The sequence below is a fragment of the Culex quinquefasciatus genome, chromosome 2 (assembly GCF_015732765.1).
Source record: "Culex quinquefasciatus strain JHB chromosome 2, VPISU_Cqui_1.0_pri_paternal, whole genome shotgun sequence".
NCBI lineage: Eukaryota > Metazoa > Arthropoda > Insecta > Diptera > Culicidae > Culex > Culex quinquefasciatus.
In genome coordinates, this window is record NC_051862.1 from 121521793 (window position 1) to 121543924 (window position 22132).

Sequence of the window (22132 nt, forward strand, 5' to 3'; positions counted from 1 at the left end):
AATAATTTTAAAATGCAATTTAACGAATACATTCCACCACATGAAACATTAAAAATCAATTTCAATAATGATTCAATATTTTATGCAAATATTGCTACCTTGGCAAGGCCAACAAAATTTCACAAATTTATAATTGACTCCGCATCATGTAACAATTTTGTAAGATGGGATGTGGTTAGTAATATGCGTTTAACTAACATTGATTTCAACGATAGAATTTCCATTAGAGGGGTTCATGGAATAGCAGAAGATACAGTAGGATCTGTAAATATGATTTTATTGATAGGAAATTCAAAATACGAGGAAAAGTTCTACATTTTGAAGCATTTCGCTGATGATGCAATTCTTGGAGCACATTTTCTAAAGAAATACACTTTATATATTAGTCAAAGTTTCGACAACATAGTTTTACGAACGCCTGACACAAATAATATACAATATAATAATCATGAAATGACCAATTTATTTAGAATCAATGACATTGAAAATATAAACAAAGTAAATATGGCAGGTATTGAAGCAAATAGTTATGACAATTTTAATACAAATTACGATAAAAATAATGGAAATAATTATGATAATGACAATGGCTGCAATGGCAGAATCCAACCGTACATTGAAGAGTATTATGACGATCAAATGGAAATTGATGATGATAACCAAGATTACCCAAAAGAGATGAATTTAGAAAACGATCGGGATTATGATGTGATTGAAAACATGAAGCATGAGAAACTTACAGGCAACGAAAGAATGAGAAAAATTTATGAATTGGTTAAAACAGACCACTTGAAAGGTGATATCAATCAAGAAATGAATAATATTTTGAATGATTTTAATGAAATATTTTATTTAGAGGGTGACGAGTTGACTTATACCAATTTAACCATGCACGATATAGAAACAACAACTGAAATTCCAATTAATAAAAGACAATATAGATTTCCGGAAGCTACCAAGAAACACGTAGAAGAACAAGTGGAAGAAATGCTAAATTTAGGGATAATACGCCCAAGTAAAAGTCCGTGGAATGCACCGGTATTATGCATCCCAAAGAAAGACTTAGACGCCGAAGGCAACAAACGCTACAGAATTGTAGTGGATTTTCGAGACCTAAATACAATTACTAAACCATTTGTGTACCCTATACCGCTTATTAGCGAAATTTTGGACAGTATTGGAGAAGCTCGATATTTCTCAACCATTGACTTGAAATCAGGATTTTATCAAATCCCAATTGACCCAAAGGATGCTGCGAAAACTGCTTTTTCAACATTTCTAGGACATTATGAATTTTTAAGGATGCCAATGGGACTGAAAAATAGTCCAGCAACATTCCAGAAGTTTACATTCACACTTATTTATGAAATACAACCAGTTAATGCGTTTGTATAAGTGGATGATATAATTGTGTTTGGTAGAACTATCGAAGAACACAATGAAAATTTATATAAAGTTTTGAATGCATTGCATGAACATAATTTAAAAGTTGAACCATCAAAATGTAAAATTTTACACAAAGAAGTCAGATATTTGGGTCATATTATTAATGAAGAAGGTATTCGACCAACTAGTGAAAATATTGATACAATCAAAAACATGAAAAGGCCGCAGACGATTAAAAATGTGAGATCATTTTTGGGAACTGTTAATTTTTATGGAAAATTTATTCCAAACATTGCAGATAAACGTAAGCCACTTAATGCATTATTAAAGAAAAATGTGAAATTTATTTGGACAGAAGAATGCGAAAATGCTTTTGAAGAATTAAAAAACTATTTAATTTCAGAACCAATTTTAGTTAGACCGAACTACAATGACAAATTTGTTTTGACAACTGATGCTAGCGATTATGCTATCGGAGCAGTTCTTACTAATGAGAAGTCAAATGATCACCCCATCGCTTACGCAAGTCGTGCGCTTATCGGGGCTGAAAGAAATTATTTCACCATTGAGAAGGAACTACTAGCTATTGTTTGGGCAGTAGACCACTTCAAACATTTTATTTATAACCAAGATTTTATCGTTTACACAGATCATAGACCATTGGTAGCTCTATCCCGCATAAAGATTTACTATAAACCAACAGTAGATTTTATGGTTATCACACGATAAATTCTATGGTTATTTTTACCATGATTCTACAGTAGCCATTATGTTTTTTCACCATAGAATATATCTTATTTTGGGAAATTACTATAAAAAAGGGGTATTGTTAGGCACAGTCACCATAAAAATTTCGACTTTTCCCCATACAAAAAAAAAAACTATATACTCTACCGTATTTTCATTGATGCCTTTTCCGTCCAAAAATTACCCTGACCATAGAAAACATCATACATTTATAATAAAAACAGTAACCATTACAATGGTTTGCACAGTAGATTCACAGTTCTTCATGGATTTTTCCATACTAAATAGTACGGTTTAAACTATATTCGTACATTGAAATAAATAATAACTACAGTATGATTCATTGTATTTTCATTGTATTTATTTTTTCTCTCCACTAAATTGTACTGTAAAACATATATTTATACATTGAAATTAATGGTCAATATGGTAAGTTTTATTGTATTTTTATAGTTTTTTCGTAGATTAAAAAAATAGTACTTTTTCCGCGTCTTTTAATATTCTGCTTCAATCCGAACTTTCTGACGTTGTTCGAAATGTTTGTAGCCGGTGCCGGAACTACTGCTTCGTATTTGGGATGAACTCTCGCGTATTTATGAAGCACAATCCTCAGTGGAATAGGCCCCTGTAAAAGAGAAACACACTAAATTAGACATAGGGAATATTATGTTTGTTTCGGTATAAATGCTATTAAATTAGCTGTTACTAGAATTCTAAAATTCTAAAATTCTAAAATTCTAAAATTCTAAAATTCTAAAATTCTAAAATTCTAAAATTCTAAAATTCTAAAATTCTAAAATTCTAAAATTCTAAAATTCTAAAATTCTAAAATTCTAAAATTCTAAAATTCTAAAATTCTAAAATTCTAAAATTCTAAAATTCTAAAATTCTAAAATTCTAAAATTCTAAAATTCTAAAATTTAAAATTCTAAAATTCTAAAATTCTAAAATTCTAAAATTCTAAAATTCTAAAATTCTAAAATTCTAAAATTCTAAAATTCTAAAATTCTAAAATTCTAAAATTCTAAAATTCTAAAATTCTAAAATTCTAAAATTCTAAAATTCTAAAATTCTAAAATTTAAAATTCTAAAATTCTAAAATTCTAAAATTCTAAAATTCTAAAATTCTAAAATTCTAAAATTAAAATTCTAAAATTCTAAAATTCTAAAATTCTAAAATTCTAAAATTCTAAAATTCTAAAATTCTAAAATTCTAAAATTCTAAAATTCTAAAATTCTAAAATTCTAAAATTCTAAAATTCTAAAATTCTAAAATTCTAAAATTCTAAAATTCTAAAATTCTAAAATTCTAAAATTAAAATTCTAAAATTCTAAAATTCTAAAATTCTAAAATTCTAAAATTCTAAAATTCTAAAATTCTAAAATTCTAAAATTCTAAAATTCTAAAATTCTAAAATTCTAAAATTCTCAAATTCTCAAATTCTCAAATTTTAAAATTCTAAAATTCTAAAATTCTAGCATTCTAATATTCTAAAATTTTAAAACTTTAAAAATTCTAAAATTACTTAATTCATAATAACTCAATTTCCTAATTGCTTTATTTTTAATTTCTCAATATCCTAATTTCCTAATTTTCTAATTTTCTTATTTTCTTATTTTCTGATTTTCTAATTTTCTAATTTTCTAATTTTCTAATTTTCTAATTTTCTAATTTTCTAATTTTCTAATTTTCTAATTTTCTAATTTTCTAATTTTCTAATTTTCTAATTTTCTAATTTTCTAATTTTCTAATTTTCTAATTTTCTAATTTTCTAATTTTCTAATTTTCTAATTTTCTAATTTTCTAATTTTCTAATTTTCTAATTTTCTAATTTTCTAACTTTCTAATTTTCTAATTTTCTAATTTTCTAATTTTCTAATTTTCTAATTTTCTAATTTTCTAATTTTCTATTTTTCTATTTTTCAAATTTTCTATTTTTCTATTTTTCAAATTTTAAAATTTTAAAATTTTCAAATTTTCAAATTTTTGAATTTTCTAATTTTCGAATTTTTGAATTTTCGAATTTTCGAATTTTCGAATTTTCGAATTTTCGAATTTTCGAATAATTTTCTAATTTTCTAATTTTCTAATTTTCTAATTTTCTAATTTTCTAATATTTTCTAATTTTCTAATTTTCTTTTCTGATTTTCTAATTTTCTTATTTTCTAATTTTCTAATTATCTAATTTTCTAATTTTCTAATTTTCTAATTTTCTCATTTTCTAATTTTCTAATTTTCTAATTTTCTAATTTTCTAATTTTCTAATTTTCTAATTTTCTAATTTTCTAATTTTCTAATTTTCTAATTTTCTAATTTTCTAATTTTCTAATTTTCTAATTTTCTAATTTTCTAATTTTCTAATTTTCTAATTTTCTAATTTTCTAATTTTCTAATTTTCTAATTTTCTAATTTTCTAATTTTCTAATTTCCTAATTTTCTAATTTTCTAATTTTCTAATTTCTTAATTTCCTAATTGCCTGAATTCCTAATTTCCTAACTTCCTAATTTCCTAATTTTCTAATTTTGTTATTTGTTAATTTCTAAATTTCTAAATTTCCTCATTTCCTAATATCCTTATTTCCTAATTTCCAAATTTCCGAATTTCCTAATTTCCTAATTTTGTAATTTCTTAATTGTTAATTTTTTTTTCTTAATTTCCCAATTTCCTAATTTCAAAATTTCCTAATATCCTAATTTTCTAATTTCCTATTTTCTAATTTCTAAATTTCCTAATTTCCCAATTTCCTAATTTCCTAATTTCATTATTTCCTAATTTTCTAATTTTGTTATTTGTTAATTTCTAAATTTCCTCATTTCCTAATATCCTAATTTCCTCAATTCCAAATTTCCGAATTTCCTAATTTCCTAATTTTGTAATTTCTTAATTGTTAAATTTTTAATTTCTTAATTTCCCAATTTCCTAATTTCAAAATTTCCTAATATCCTAATTTTCTAATTTCCTATTTTCTAATTTCTAAATTTCCTAATTTCCTAACTTCCTAATTTCCTAATTTCATTATTTAGGAAATTTTCTAATTCTATTATTTGTTAATTTCTAAATTTCTAAATTTCCTCATTTCCTAATATCCTAATTTCCTAATTTCCAAATTTCCGAATTTCCTAATTTTGTAATTTCTTAATTGTTAAATTTTTTAATTTCTTAATTTCCCAATTTCCTAATTTCCTAATTTTCTTATTTCCTAATTTCCTAATTTCCTTATTTCCTAATTTCCTAATTTCCTAATTTCCTAATTTCCTAATTTCCTAGTTTCTAATTTCCTAATTTCCTAATTTCCTTATTTCCTAATTTCCTAATTGCCCAATTTCCTAATTTCCTTATTTCCTTATTTCCTTATTTCCTTATTTCCTTATTTCCTTATTTCCTTATTTCCTTATTTCCAAATTTCCTAATTTCCTATTTTCCTAATTTCCTAATTTCCTAATTTCCTAATTGCCCAATTTTCTAATTTCCTAATTTCCTAATTTCCTAATTTTCTTATCTCCTAATTTCCTAATTTCCCAATTTCCTAATTTTCTTATTTCCTAATTTCCTAATTGCCCAATTTCCTAATTTCCGATTTTTCTAATTTCTAAATTTCCTAATTTCCTAATTTCGTAATTTCCTGATTTCCTGATTTCCTAATTTCCCAATTTCCAAATTGCCTAATTTCCTAATTTCCTAATCTCCTAATTTCCTAATTTCTTAATCTCCTAATTTCCTAATTGCCTAATTTCCTAATTTCCGAATTTCCTAATTTCCTAATTTCCTAATTTCCTAATTGCCTAATTTCCTAATTTCCGAATTTCCTAATATCCGAATTTCCGAATTTCCTAATTGCCTAAATTCCAAATTTCCTGATTTCCTAATTTCCTAATTTCCAAATTTCTTAATTTCCTATTTCCTAATTTCCGAATTTCCTAATTTCCGAATTTCCGAATTTCCTAATATCCTAATTGCCTAATTTCCTTCCAAGATTCAGCATTTTGAGATTCGGTCTGATGAGCAGCTCTATATGTTTTCATTAAATACAAAATTATATGAACCTTTGTAATAATCAGTGGCATTCAAATTTGCAAATTCTATTATTTTATTTATTCATCAAAACAAATTTAACACAGGCACCGTGCCAATAAACGTCAAACGCTACTTTCTGTTTCTGTTATTTTTCAGTTGCGTACCACTCAACAAAATTCTTTTCGTGACCTTTTCCTTGACCGTTGTTTGGACGTTCACCGTTGAGCATCAACACACAACTTACCTAACGATTTTCGCCTCCAGACGAAACGACCATCCTGAACAAATCCGGCCGGAAGTGTCCGCAGCAGGCGCCGGGCCTGGTAGAAGAAGTCCCTGTAAAAAGAGGAACACACACAGTTTGTTCAGACCATTGCTCTCGCAAACTTGACCTTGACCATTCTCTTTGAACATAACCAAACTTGTCCGCACCCTCAGCAAACGTCAAATCAAAACAAATTGCTGCCGGATCTTTCTCAGGATCTCTCCCGTAAAAGATCCGGCAACAATTTTGTATGGCTTGAAGTTTGCGGAGGGTACCAAAAAAATGTAAACAAATCACTTTGTGCATCAGCCAATAGCTTGGGAAATTTGCCTGAAAATGCCTGCTGCTGTTGCGGGTGCGATTCCGCCCTCTCCAAGTTCAACAAAACTCCAAATACTCACCCAAATATGCGAAAATTCCGCCATCCCAGAGCCGTTCCGGTTCGGTGACCCGGTGGATTTGTCCATCAGAACCATGTTGAACGAACGCCGGAACAACTTCATTCACGAGCACACGCGATTCGATTTGAGTATTCTCGATTTCAACTGCGCCACACAAACAGGATCAAACACGCGCGCGGGTGAAAAAAAAATGACATCCTTAATGACAGCTCGATCAACTATGGTGTGTTCGTTAGGGGAGCGTCGCCCAGATTAGGTGTCATGGTGCGTTCGTTAGGGAGCGTCGTGTTCGTTTTGTGACCCTTAATATTTTTTGCCGTTTCTATTATTGAATAAAAATGTTAAAATGTTTAAATGATTAAATGTTTAAATGTTTAAATGTTTAAATGTTTAAATGTTTAAATGTTTAAATGTTTAAATGTTTAAATGTTTAAATGTTTAAATGTTTAAATGTTTAAATGTTTAAATGTTTAAATGTTTAAATGTTTAAATGTTTAAATGTTTAAATGTTTAAATGTTTAAATGTTTAAATGTTTAAATGTTTAAATGTTTAAATGTTTAAATGTTTAAATGTTTAAATGTTTAAATGTTTAAATGTTTAAATGTTTAAATGTTTAAATGTTTAAATGTTTAAATGTTTAAATGTTTAAATGTTTAAATGTTTAAATGTTTAAATGTTTAAATGTTTAAATGTTTAAATGTTTAAATGTTTAAATGTTTAAATGTTTAAATGTTTAAATGTTTAAATGTTTAAATGTTTAAATGTTTAAATGTTTAAATGTTTAAATGTTTAAATGTTTAAATGTTTAAATGTTTAAATGTTTAAATGTTTAAATGTTTAAATGTTTAAATGTTTAAATGTTTAAATGTTTAAATGTTTAAATGTTTAAATGTTTAAATGTTTAAATGTTTAAATGTTTAAATGTTTAAATGTTTAAATGTTTAAATGTTTAAATGTTTAAATGTTTAAATGTTTAAATGTTTAAATGTTTAAATGTTTAAATGTTTAAATGTTTAAATGTTTAAATGTTTAAATGTTTAAATGTTTAAATGTTTAAATGTTTAAATGTTTAAATGTTTAAATGTTTAAATGTTTAAATGTTTAAATGTTTAAATGTTTAAATGTTTAAATGTTTAAATGTTTAAATGTTTAAATGTTTAAATGTTTAAATGTTTAAATGTTTAAATGTTTAAATGTTTAAATGTTTAAATGTTTAAATGTTTAAATGTTTAAATGTTTAAATGTTTAAATGTTTAAATGTTTAAATGTTTAAATGTTTAAATGTTTAAATGTTTAAATGTTTAAATGTTTAAATGTTTAAATGTTTAAATGTTTAAATGTTTAAATGTTTAAATGTTTAAATGTTTAAATGTTTAAATGTTTAAATGTTTAAATGTTTAAATGTTTAAATGTTTAAATGTTTAAATGTTTAAATGTTTAAATGTTTAAATGTTTAAATGTTTAAATGTTTAAATGTTTAAATGTTTAAATGTTTAAATGTTTAAATGTTTAAATGTTTAAATGTTTAAATGTTTAAATGTTTAAATGTTTAAATGTTTAAATGTTTAAATGTTTAAATGTTTAAATGTTTAAATGTTTAAATGTTTAAATGTTTAAATGTTTAAATGTTTAAATGTTTAAATGTTTAAATGTTTAAATGTTTAAATGTTTAAATGTTTAAATGTTTAAATGTTTAAATGTTTAAATGTTTAAATGTTTAAATGTTTAAATGTTTAAATGTTTAAATGTTTAAATGTTTAAATGTTTAAATGTTTAAATGTTTAAATGTTTAAATGTTTAAATGTTTAAATGTTTAAATGTTTAAATGTTCAAATGTTCAAATGTTTGAATATTTTAATATTTTAATATTTAAATGTTTAAATGTTTAAATGTTCAAATGTTCAAATGTTTGAATATTTTAATATTTTAATATTTTAATATTTTAATATTTTAATATTTTAACATTTTAATATTTTAATATTTTAATATTTTAATATTTTAATATTTTAATATTTTAATATTTTAATATTTTAATATTTTAATATTTTAATATTTTAATATTTTAATATTTTAATATTTTAATATTTTAATATTTTAATATTTTAATATTTTAATATTTTAATATTTTAATATTTTAATATTTTAATATTTTAATATTTTAATATTTTAATATTTTAATATTTTAATATTTTAATATTTTAATATTTTAATATTTTAATATTTTAATTTTTTAATTTTTAATATTTTAATATTTTAATATTTTAATATTTTAATATTTTTTTAATATTTAAATATTTTAATATTTTAATATTTTAATATTTTAATATTTTAATATTTTAATATTTTAATATTTTAATATTTTAATATTTTAATATTTTAATATTTTAATATTTTAATATTTTAATATTTTAATATTTTAATATTTTAATATTTTAATATTTTAATATTTTAATATTTTAATATTTTAATATTTTAATATTTTAATATTTTAATATTTTAATATTTTAATATTTTAATATTTTAATATTTTAATATTTTAATATTTTAATATTTTAATATTTTAATATTTTAATATTTTAATATTTTAATATTTTAATATTTTAATATTTTAATATTTTAATATTTTAATATTTTAATATTTTAATATTTTAATATTTTAATATTTTAATATTTTAATATTTTAATATTTTAATATTTTAATATTTTAATATTTTAATATTTTAATATTTTAATATTTTAATATTTTAATATTTTAATATTTTAATATTTTAATATTTTAATATTTTAATATTTTAATATTTTAATATTTTAATATTTTAATATTTTAATATTTTAATATTTTAATATTTTAATATTTTAATATTTTAATATTTTAATATTTTAATATTTTAATATTTTAATATTTTAATATTTTAATATTTTAATATTTTAATATTTTAATATTTTAATATTTTAATATTTTAATATTTTAATATTTTAATATTTTAATATTTTAATATTTTAATATTTTAATATTTTAATATTTTAATATTTTAATATTTTAATATTTTAATATTTTAATATTTTAATATTTTAATATTTTAATATTTTAATATTTTTAATATTTTAATATTTTAATATTTTAATATTTTAATATTTTAATATTTTAATATTTTAATATTTTAATATTTTAATATTTTAATATTTTAATATTTTAATATTTTAATATTTTAATATTTTAATATTTTAATATTTTAATATTTTAATATTTTAATATTTTAATATTTTAATATTTGAAAATTTTTGTATTTTAATATTTTAATATTTTATTATTTTATTATTTTAATATTTTAATATTTTATTATTTTAATATTTTAATATTTTGATATTTTAATATTTTAATATTTTGATATTTTAATATTTTAATATTTTAATATTTTAATATTTTAATATTTTAATATTTTAATATTTTAATATTTTAATATTTTAATATTTTAATATTTTAATATTTTAATATTTTAATATTTTAATATTTTAATATTTGAATATTTTAATATTTTAATATTTTAATATTTTAGATTAGTGCGCTGACCGCGGGGACGCGCTGTCTTGTTTTTGCATGCTTATTTTCATTTCTTTTGTGTTGCTGTTTGTGTGCTTGGGTGATTTGTTATAATTGAATCATGTCATCATAAGTGCAGTGCTTCTGGGAACGCGCAGTCCTGTTTTTTTCGCGATAATTTTCATCGTAAATGATCGTAAAATTTATTCCAACTGGCAGTTTTATTATTAATTCATCAAATTATCGATTTTATGAAGAGTAAAGCGTCATCTATTTACTTTTTTTGAAATTTGCTCGCGTTATCTAAATTGAAAAAAGTAAAAATATACTGATAAGTCCAGCCCATAGCACTACTGCTCGGCTGGCACGCGTTCGATAAAAAAAAAACTTTTTAAATGATCAATTGTCTATCTTTCCGCAGCCGGCTGCCTAAGATTTAAAATTTTCAACCGATAAACAAAATGCTCATGGTCACATCACTGCCACTCGTGAATCCTGACCTCATACCCATCTACTAACCCCTCAAAACTCATGTGATACTTTGTCGGAGATGCAGTCGATTGGGCGGTCTCTATCACTCAAGTATCGGACTAACATTCCCATCCACTTCCCGTGACCCTACCACTGGTCGTGGCCGGCGCCGGTATTGATCAGCATGATAGGGGCCTTTGAGAAGTTGCGAAGCGAGGAAAGATAGCTCCCACTTATCTTCCACGGCTCGTGGATGTAACTTCTGGAGGTCCTGGTCAATAACGGAGTAGCAACTGCGGGTGGGCACCTATGCTTATGCTTATGCTTATTTTAATATTTTAATATTTTAATATTTTAATATTTTAATATTTTAATATTTTAATATTTTAATATTTTAATATTTTAATATTTTAATATTTTAATATTTTAATATTTTAATATTTTAATATTTTAATATTTTAATATTTTAATATTTTAATATTTTAATATTTTAATATTTTAATATTTTAATATTTAATATTTTAATATTTTAATATTTTAATATTTTAATATTTTAATATTTTAATATTTTAATATTTCAATATTTTAATATTTTAATATTTTAATATTTTAATATTTTAATATTTTTATATTTTAATATTTTAATATTTTAATATTTTAATATTTTAATATTTTAATATTTTAATATTTTAATATTTTAATATTTTAATATTTTAATATTTTAATATTTTAATATTTTAATATTTTAATATTTTAATATTTTAATATTTTAATATGTTATTATTGCGGGCGTTAATAATTAGAGTTCACGCGCGGTGATATGACCGCAAGATAATGGTCGCATGACAGCCGCATGACAACCGCAGAACAAATTTTTGGCTGTTGTCAAAGGTTGCCTTGAGTTTTCAGCTGACTTTTTGGAAAATATTCAAAACAAACCAAGTTGACAGCCAAATCAACGCAGAATTTCAGTTCAACTTGCTGATTTTTACACTGCGGTAGTTAGGCGGCAATAATCTCCTGTCACTCCCAGCGAAGGAGAAACGTGATTTTATCTCGCAATAAGCAATAATATTTTAATATTTTAATATTTTAATATTTTAATATTTTAATATTTTAATATTTTAATATTTTAATATTTTAATATTTTAATATTTTAATATTTTAATATTTTAATATTTTAATATTTTAATATTTTAATATTTTAATATTTTAATATTTTAATATTTTAATATTTTAATATTTTAATATTTTAATATTTTAATATTTTAATATTTTAATATTTTAATATTTTAATATTTGAATATTTGAATATTTTAATATTTTAATATTTTAATATTTTAATATTTTAATATTTTAATATTTTAATATTTTAATATTTGAAAATTTTGTATTTTAATATTTTAATATTTTATTATTTTATTATTTTAATATTTTAATATTTTATTATTTTAATATTTTAATATTTTGATATTTTAATATTTTAATATTTTAATATTTTAATATTTTAATATTTTAATATTTTAATATTTTAATATTTTAATATTTTAATATTTTAATATTTGAATATTTTAATATTTTAATATTTTAATATTTTAATATTTTAATATTTTAATATTTTAATATTTTAATATTTTAATATTTTAATATTTTAATATTTTAATATTTTAATATTTTAATATTTTAATATTTTAATATTTTAATATTTTAATATTTTAATATTTTAATATTTTAATATTTTAATATTTTAATATTTTAATATTTTAATATTTTAATATTTTAATATTTTAATATTTTAATATTTTAATATTTTAATATTTTAATATTTTAATATTTTAATATTTTAATATTTTAATATTTTAATATTTTAATATTTTAATATTTTAATATTTTAATATTCAAATATTTAAATATTTTATTATTTTAATATTTAATTTTTTTGTGTAGAAACAGTTAAATATGTAAAATTTCTAGTATTTTAATGTCTTAATGCTTAAGTTTTTAATACTTTGATTTGATTTGAGCTTTTCACAAAATCGTTTGTGAAGTTTTGTATTTAAAATATAACTCGATTTCAAATACTTTTGTTACATGATTCAAATTATTTTAAAAAATCGTTAAAAAAGTTAACACCACGGACGAACGGACATGACACCACGAACAAATTTTGCTCATTTTTCTGAGGCAAAATTCAAATTTCAGCCGAATAAAAATACGTTAAAACCGCCTTGAAACACTAGCGCTACAGGTGTTCACGTTGGCGAACTATTATTACTAATTCAGTCAAAATGTTGTCATGCTGCGGTGATTGAAAATTGTCGTTGATTTTCCCGCTTCCAATAGTTTTTCACAGCGCGCTGTTCTTTTTGCGGTGAACGGTAGTTGTACATTTTTGATTGATATCAACAATACTATCTGAAGCGAATCACGGAATTTGTAAATAAACAAAGTAATAAAGATGCACACAAATTTCGAGAAATTTTGAATTCAGGGCGATTAACAACGTTAAAAGGTATTTTGTTTATGCTTGATCCGCAAAATGAAATAAAAAATAAATTTCGTTTTCGTCCATCAAATGTCACGCAGCTGGTAGTAAAAGGATATCCCGATGCCGTTTCTCCACGGTTCCAGATTTCAACAAAAAAATAACAGCGATAGATAGTCCTAGGCCAAATTGATCGCCATGGAAAAGGGAGGCCCTCAACACACGGAGCTCGAGGAGTGGCCTCCCAACTGAAGGACACCGCAACTTCCCAAGGAGTTCAGAAACGAGCTTTGTTGTGGTCCAGATTGTTTCGCAGCGATGGTGTGAGGTTTGCTAGGTTGAAAATCAGTTTAAAGTTTGATCTACAAATAAGGCACATTCGCGCAGCTTTTCCATTTCGTTTAGACAGTTGGGTAAAAGTCAACTCGTCCTTGCAGCTCAACCAAACGATGATTTATCCGGTTCAGCAACGACGTGTGTGCTGCTGGGGTTGCAGTCTAACACGTCTTCGGCAACCAGGGCGATCGAACTGTTCAGATTGCCGATCCATTTGGACTTTGTCGTCCAACACATGAGCCACCGAGGTAACCGTTAAACTCGTCCCCAGCTTCAACCCTTGTTCCAACCACTCTGCTTTGTCGAAATTGTGATCCCAATAATTGGGTTTCCTCTTGCACAAAATTTCTTGTTTCAACCGGAACCAGGGAAGGGAGGTACAGCCAAGGAACAGCCTACAATTCACGGAACGATTCTAGATTGGAGTCCTTGAGCTTGTCGACCCCGAATCCGGAAATCTTCTGCCGCACATTAACTGAGCACTCCGCCCACTGCTAAAAATTGCAGAATTCAGTAGAAATTTGTTGACGGAAGTTCGGATCTGTTTAATTTTTATTCGATTTTAGAAACTTCTCAATTTGATTAAATTACAAGCGCGAACTGAAAATTTTAAACGTTTTTTCAGCCGACGAACCAACCAAAAAATCAGGCAAACTGTCAAGTAGCGCAAACTGTCAAAGTTTGTTTTGACATGAGCGTTTGCGCACTGAAGACAAGCAGGAAAAGAAATAAGAAGAATTAGAAGAAAATCAGCTTCAAATTCAAAATGCTCGTGTCATGTCCGTTCGTCCGTGTTAACACTACGCAACTATAACATTACAATAAAACTTACTGTAACAAAAATTTGGAAAAAATGCATTATGAGATTTCCAATAACAAAACCATGATATTTGCTGTCTTCATGTATTTTACGGTAGTTTTATTGTTTCAATTTATAACATTTCCAATAACAAAACCATGAAATTGACTGTAACCATGAAATCTACGATAGCTTTATCGTCATTCCAATGAAGTTCAAAAAAATCAACCATAAACTAACTATAGATATTATAATATCTATTGTAACTGCATGGTTTTGACAATGCATATTATCATATAATTTTATTCGGGTTCCTCATTGAGGTGAGGAAGGCAAAAAGTGTATTTATTTACTGAACTTGATGTTGCATCCAATAACCCCTCGATCATTTCTGTTTGTTTTGGTTTTTTGACGTTTGTCTTTCATTCTTTTTTTCTACTAGGTTTTACGAACTATTCCGTTTACGACAGCGCGGTCTGATCTCTCGGCGGTCGTCAGCGCTCAACCCACAAGCAGCCTCAATAACATCAACTCCGAGTTCCGGTGTGTCCTGCGGTACGCAACAACCGTTCCGGTCACGACAGCGCGGTCTGATCTCTCGGCGGTCGTCAGCGCTCAACCCACAGGCAGCCTCAATAACATCAACTCCGAGTTCCGGTGTGTCCTGCGGTACGCAACAACCGTTCCGGTCACGACAGCGCGGTCTGATCTCTCGGCGGCCGACAGCGCTCAACCCATAACATTTTCTAATTCCTACTTACTAGAAAGGTACTCTTGACCGGGTCATCGTGGGTCTGATTTGAAACGCAGCTATTCCTGCAAGTAATGATGTGAACATCTCATCGTCCTTGCAGTCCAGCCTTCCACATGATATAGTTCCACAGAGTTGGGGAGAGACTCTCATCCAAAGCGCTTTGGTTCGAATCTTGGTTGTTTTTTTCTGTTGTCGCATTGGAAGAGCCTGCTACAATTTGAAAGAGGATGGTTTGGCCGATCAAGTTTGGATGAACTTTTAGCACAGGTGACGGGTGCTTGAAGTGGCTGAGAGCTGGGGGTCGTGGAGTGGAGATAATTTGAAGGGTCACTCACAGCTAATTTTTGATGTTGAATGTAATGTTTCTAGGCTTATGATAAAGTGTGTACATGAATCACAATACTATACTCCTCATGCAGTAATCAGAGTACCCGCGATTTGCCGGCCGCAAATCAGACCTCAAACCACAACACATTTAAAACAAAAAATATAACTTGAAAATCACTGATGGTAAGCATTGAAAAAAACCGTATTGTCCGTAATTCCTTATAGTTCGAGGACGCTGAACTAGACATTCATTTCGATGCCTATTTGTTCTCTTATGCTAACTTGATAGGGCAACCAGCAAGCATAGTACAAGAGAGCACATCATGGCATCGATTTGTTGTACTACGGCTTGCCTTTCCAGCAAAATTTCCAATTCGAACGAATGAGAGCTAGTGTGTCAATAGAACCAAGCATTCCATCGATGCTGGACACATGGTCAGCTTGCTTGGATTAGTCTGAGTAGAATGCAACATAAACAGCAATCTATGACGCTTCGTGATGAATTGACGTAAATACATGATGTGAGTGCATTTCTGCGAGGGACCGAAGGCAAATGCCATATCAGGAAGAACCATCTCGAAGCATGACGGGGCTGATCGAGGTTTTAAGCATAACTCATTATTGTGAACTGGTAGTAGCGGTTACCCTAGCAATAAAGGTAAATTAACCGGCAAAATGACGAAACAAGAGTAAATTACATGAGGACGCTGGATGCTAGAGACAGATCTAATACCAGGGAAGTTTGGTATCCAGAGCAGTAAACCATGCAAAAAGCTTAAGTAATAAAGAATCCATCAACACGGTCTGACACACGCTGATCCATGGAACAAGTTGACGTATATACCAAAACCCAAAGCAATCAAAACCAACCCTTCTTTCCTTGAACTGTTCAACTAATCCTCCAATCACTGAACCCGCTCAGCACGCAAAGCTCAATCCATTCTCTCCTGAAGTGGTCGCATCGCATCCCAAGAAAACACGAAAAGGAACCAACACGCAAAAGGAAAGCTTCAATGCCAGCCACTCTTCCAGCAGCAGTACTCCACTGGTTAAAGTACATGGCTCGGAACGGCTGGGGGCCTTATGTACTGGCAAACTTTCCGTCGCTCGGTGTCCAGTGGTGTACAAGAACATCGTGGATCATCGTCACGCGCGTCCGATTTGAACGTGCTCGGTAAAGGCCGTGGAGTGTTTTTGGGCAGACGATGCCTGATAAACATCGGGGTTGAACATTTTGCGAGCAATGTGGAAGCTTGTGACACCGCAGCAGTAGGCGGTTGGATGGGAAGACACAGCTGGCGTGAGCTAAGGGCTAGTTCCGGTGATTGACACAGCAGGCGAATCAAGAGAGGGGAAGGCGAACCTGTTTCACCAGCGTGTAAGGGCAGAGCAAGAATCATGGCTGGCTGCGGTTTGCGTTGCAGCAGGCAGCCGCTGCCACCTACGAGCGTTCGAGGAAGTGACATTGTATTCGTTGTGTACCGTGTACGACGAGGCCACACATTGATGTGTGGTCACGAGCGTGTTGCGGGCAGCGCGAAACACCGCTACACAAGACAAGCGGAGAAGATTACGCCATCAACAACAAGTCACAGAATAACGGGAGCGCAGACCGGGCAGGAGGTAAGTCGTGCTGTTGATTTGGCAGCGTCGTCGCGGGGTTGCGTTCAGTGAGTTCGAGTGGTGTGATTCGAGTACGCTCCTCACCTGGTTGAGTGACGTTTTTTGTAAGGGTTGGACGGTTAACTATTATTGTGTAATGGTTTGACAGTTTATATATCAATCAAGCAGGCTGAGGGCTTTTGCACGGAGATTTGATGATCAAAACATGTTATAACTTATACGAAAAGTTATGTTCCGTTCCACCAACTGGTCCGATTCGAGTACGCCCCCCTCATTTGGTGGAAACTTTTCACCAATCACCGAGGAGAAAAATGAGCTGCGTTCGCCAGTTGGCGACGAGCAAGTGAACATTCTACCAGGGGCGCATGAGTCCGGACGGACACGTTCGTGTCATGTTGCCGTAGTTTTCGTTCACTGCCGCGGAGCCGGTTCGGATCGGGTTCACACAAATTGTTGGAAAACGTGGTTCGCAATGGAAGGATTTGTTACGAAAAGTGCCAGGGGCGCAGGCTTTCCGGCAGGCACTTCCCCGGGGCTAACTGTAAGCACACACGGATTGCCGGGCGCATCGCATCGATTTCCGAACGCCGAGATTGGTCGTTCTAGGTTCCTTTTCGTCACGGGGGCGCAGGAGATTTCGGAGGCATTTGCCAGGAAGCGGTCCGCTCGGAGCGGACAGCTTCCGCGGGTAAATTCTATCGTGATCAATTTCAATTTTGCCATCGAACAGGAGCGCAGCTCGGCGAGGAGGTCGTCGGAATTCTTTCACCTTGTCGACGACAGTCGGGGTCGCGTACACCGAGTGCGGAGAGTACTAGATTACTTTCAAAACTTTTCCTTTACGATTAGGGATGCAGTAGGCGGAGGAATTGTTTCGACGCAGGGTTAGCCGCAAATTGTGCCATTTGTGATCATGTTCTTTTTATTATTAACGAGAGAGCAGACTGACAGTGGAGTTTGTTTTGTGGATTTACGGTAAAAGACCGACATTGGAGCCGGAAATAAGACATTGGAACGTATCATACGCGACTGTAATTCAAAGTGGTCGAGTTCAATGTATTTGTTTCCAAGATGGACATCCCTGTTGACACCATTGAGTCGACCTAATTGGCCGAACTCCTTTTCATGCTCCACCGCGCGCAGCTGTCAAAGTTGCCGAACAACAACAACAAGTGTGTTTGCATCATCTTTTACGATTGCACGTGGTCAATAAAGATCTCCTGATTTGAGTAGAGAAACAATAAGCAGTTTAAAGGAATGTTCGGCCGAATGTTTTCCTCAGATTTGCGCAACAGTCACCCAGTGTGCACGAGTCCAGCCCTGCGTCGCTGTCAACGATGGCGCTGCAAAAGTCACTGCGTCAAACAAAGACGGAGAGAGACATAATTTTAACTCAGTTTTGAGACGTCAGTATATGTGAAAAGTGAAATGTGAAAAGCCAAGCTGCAAGTGTTTAGTGTTAAGTGTTTCTATCGCCGGAACCCGAAAAATACAGTCCATCCGCAATCAAGGTTGGGGAATTCTGTCCCAACTGGAAAAACATAGTAAAGAACAAAAGTTATGGGGACTAGAAACGATAGTTATGACGATAGCTGGAACTGTCGAGATCAGAAGTTGACAAAAAGTGTTGCATGAAATTTAATGTCCCCCTCAAGGTTTCGACCACTACTAGTCGCTCGACCCTAGTCCGACACGCCGCGACGACACACATACAGTGCGGGTGCGACTCTAGCCTACCCACAAAATTTTACATTTGACCACAGGCGCCCAGGGCCGGCAGGAGGTAGCAGTGTCGATTCCGATGGTAGCAGCGTGCTCGGGGCTTTCACTTTTTTGCCGCCTTTAGCTTCTAGTACGGGGAAACGACGGGAGAAGTCAGAAACGTCAAGTCGCCCGTCGTGCTGTCATTTCTCGGCTGCCTTCCGGTGATAGTGTAGAATGGCAACAGTTTTTTGCATTTTTAGCAGGGTCCCAGCCGCGCCAAGAGCCGAACTCTTTCGAGTTTTCAAGTCGGCGTCGGAGAGCGCGCACTGCGCCTGCTGCGGTCGTTTTTGAGAATCCACTTAAATGGGGTTGTGCTCTACTTTTAGAACTCGTAGACGGAAAATAAATTTAATACGCCAACAGGAGGCCATGCCAAGGGGGACGACTGCCGACGGTCTGTGTGGCGCTAACCTAGTTTAGAAGGACGCAGCGCGGCGGCTTCGAGACGGCTACTAGACCGCGCGCGATGTTGTTGCGAAAAACAACGACCGCGGCGGCGGATACCTTGGAAAATTGAGAGCACCCGAAAGTGCACACACACGAGTGGTACACGGCTTATCGACAGCGTTGCCTCAAAATGACGTCAAAATCGGGACAATGGGACGAATTGTAACGGGGACTCAGCAGCGGGAGAATGCGCTTGGAACGCGAATTTATGGTGGGAAACACATGAGAGAATCGTCGATGGAACAACTTTGCTGAGAGAGAAGCAGGCCGAGCAGAAGGATGTAGTGAGTGTTGAACTCTTTTTGAAAGCCAGTTTAATGTCATGATAAAGAACATGTTGAGATGGAGCGAGTTGTGGCGCTAGCAATTATGGCAATAAAAAGTATGATCCCAGAGGGTCTCGAAGCACCAAAGCATCTTAGGATGGTGCTCTCATCGATCCTCCCCTGTAGATTCAGAACTGTATAGTTTTTTGAACATTCATGCTCAAACTAAATCCAATTCAATGAATCATCTTTGCGGTAAACTTTACGCAATTGGCCTGGCCGTTTAGCAAAAGAAAAATGTTGGAAGTAATCGCCCCGACATTCTTCAGGATGCTTCCGAAAGGATGGCTGCGCTAGGGTTAAATTAGATTAGATGGAACAAAGAACTTGTTGAGATGGACAACCCTGCTGAAACCATCGAGTTGACCTAATTGGATGATACCCAAACAATGTAATTGGGTCAATAGAGTTATCTACGTGCGCATGTATTGCGTGTACGTACACGAAAAAGATTGAGGTTAAAATTTGTCCGGACAGCAAAATCAAATGGTGCGCTAGTGTGTGTACGCGAAACGTCATAAAGCTATATGGCGAATTGTCAACAAAGAGTTCATCCTGCTCGTTCCTGATCTGAACGTCAACTCTAGCAAAACTTTGTAATAGGGCCGAAGCCGAAGTGTAAACAAAGAATCTATCCTGCTCGTTCCTAACGTAAACACCAACTGACGTGAGCAGGACAGACTCTTCGTTTACACTTCGGCTTCGGCCCTTTTACATTATTTTGCTTGAACTGACACTTCAAGGGTGGCTCATTTTCATTGTTTTGCTTGTATTTACATTTTGCATCAAATTCACGTTCAAAGGAATGAGAATGACCATCCCTGTTGACCCCGTCGAGTCGATCTAATTGACCGACCCCCATGTTCGTGTTCACCTGTCAAAGCTGCCGCACAACTAATTGGCCGACCCCCATGTTCGTGTTCACCTGTCAAAGCTGCCGCACAACAAAAACAAGTGTGTTTGCATATTGTTATCCGAGCATTCGTTGGTGAAGGTTGTCTGAATCAACATGACTCGTCGCGTCCCGGCGCAAAACGCCGGCAATATTGCCCTACCTGCGGCTCAAGCAGGCAAAAAAGTGGGAATTTCCAAAAGGAAGGTTGAGGCCGAGGGGGACGTCACTTCGCGATAACACACTAAAGCGCACAAAAACGAGCTCGAAAAGCATCAACGCTACTCATCGTGCCGAGTTTTCACATAACGCCACCTCAAAGCAAGTTATCGCAAGTTAACGCGCATTAAAGCGAGTTAAAGCAACCACAGTCTGCTCGACTTTTAAACCAAGGAAATCTATCTTGCAACCTTGCCGTCGAGCAGTTTTTGATCATGTTTGGCAACTCGGTATTTGTTTTGGTTTTTTTCAAGCAGTTTTGACAGAAAAAAAACAAGGCAAAACTGCGATTCGGCGGTCGGCGTGGACAATCCGGCGGCAAAGATCCTGGTGGAGATGAGTCGCTTCCAGAACGACGAGGTTGGCGATGGAACGACTTCCGTGACGGTGTTGGCTTCAGAGTTGCTGCGCGAGGCGGAAAAGTTGGTCGAGAAAAAGTTGCACCCGCAGACGATCATCGCCGGGTGGAGAGCGGCCACGCAGGCTTCACATTCGGCGCTGATTGGCGTGGCTCAGGACAATTCTAAGGATACGGAAAAGTTTCGAGAGGATTTGATGAACATTTCCAAGTTGGCCGTCGATGCCGTGATGCGGTTGAAATGATCAGGGAAATAGACCGGCGGTTGCTTGGAGGATTCGTTCCTGGACAAGGGTTTCCTGCTGGACAAGAAGCATCAAGAACGCAAAGATCTTGATCGCCAACACGCCGATGGTCACGGTCAAGATCAAGGTTTTAGGATCGAGCATCAAGATGAGGTCGCCAAAAAGAAGAAGATGAAGGACAAGGTGACGACCCGGACGGTTCGTCTCGGTCGTTGCGATCTGTACCGTCGTAATCCGTGGGGCAACCCAGCAGATCATCGACGAAGCGGATCGTTCGCTGCATGACGCCTTTCGCGTGCTGGCCGCGAGAACGTCCGGTAAGGAATCGATGGCTATGGAAGCGTTCGGTGGCGCTCTGCTCTAGCTGCCGACGTCGATCGCCGACAACGAAGAGTACGATTCCGTTTGTAATGCTCAGCTAAACGAAGAGTAAGAATTTTGGAGGTGGGGTTTTGCAGGACTTTTATGTTTATGCTTATTGTCTTTGCAGGTGCACGTGTAATCCACGTGACCATCGAAGAACGATGCAGTGATGGCAGGACCTGGGAATAGTTCGGGTGCAAAACGGCGCTCAAAACCAAAAAAAAATCTGCCGCGATCAAGAAGCCGCTGATGCCTACTAATTCCAGGATGGAGATCGAGCGCTACAAAAGACGTTCTCGCAGATCCGCAGCATAATGAACACACTGGACAGCCGGATCATGCTGCTGGAGGTGCTGAAGCAAAAAT

The 22132-nt window shown here is 31.3% G+C and overlaps 1 pseudogene; it reads left to right on the plus strand.

The window, feature by feature from the left end:
• Positions 1–13631: 13631 nt before the first annotated feature.
• LOC119766296 lies at positions 13632–21626 on the plus strand (annotated as a pseudogene).
• Positions 21627–22132: the final 506 nt, after the last annotated feature.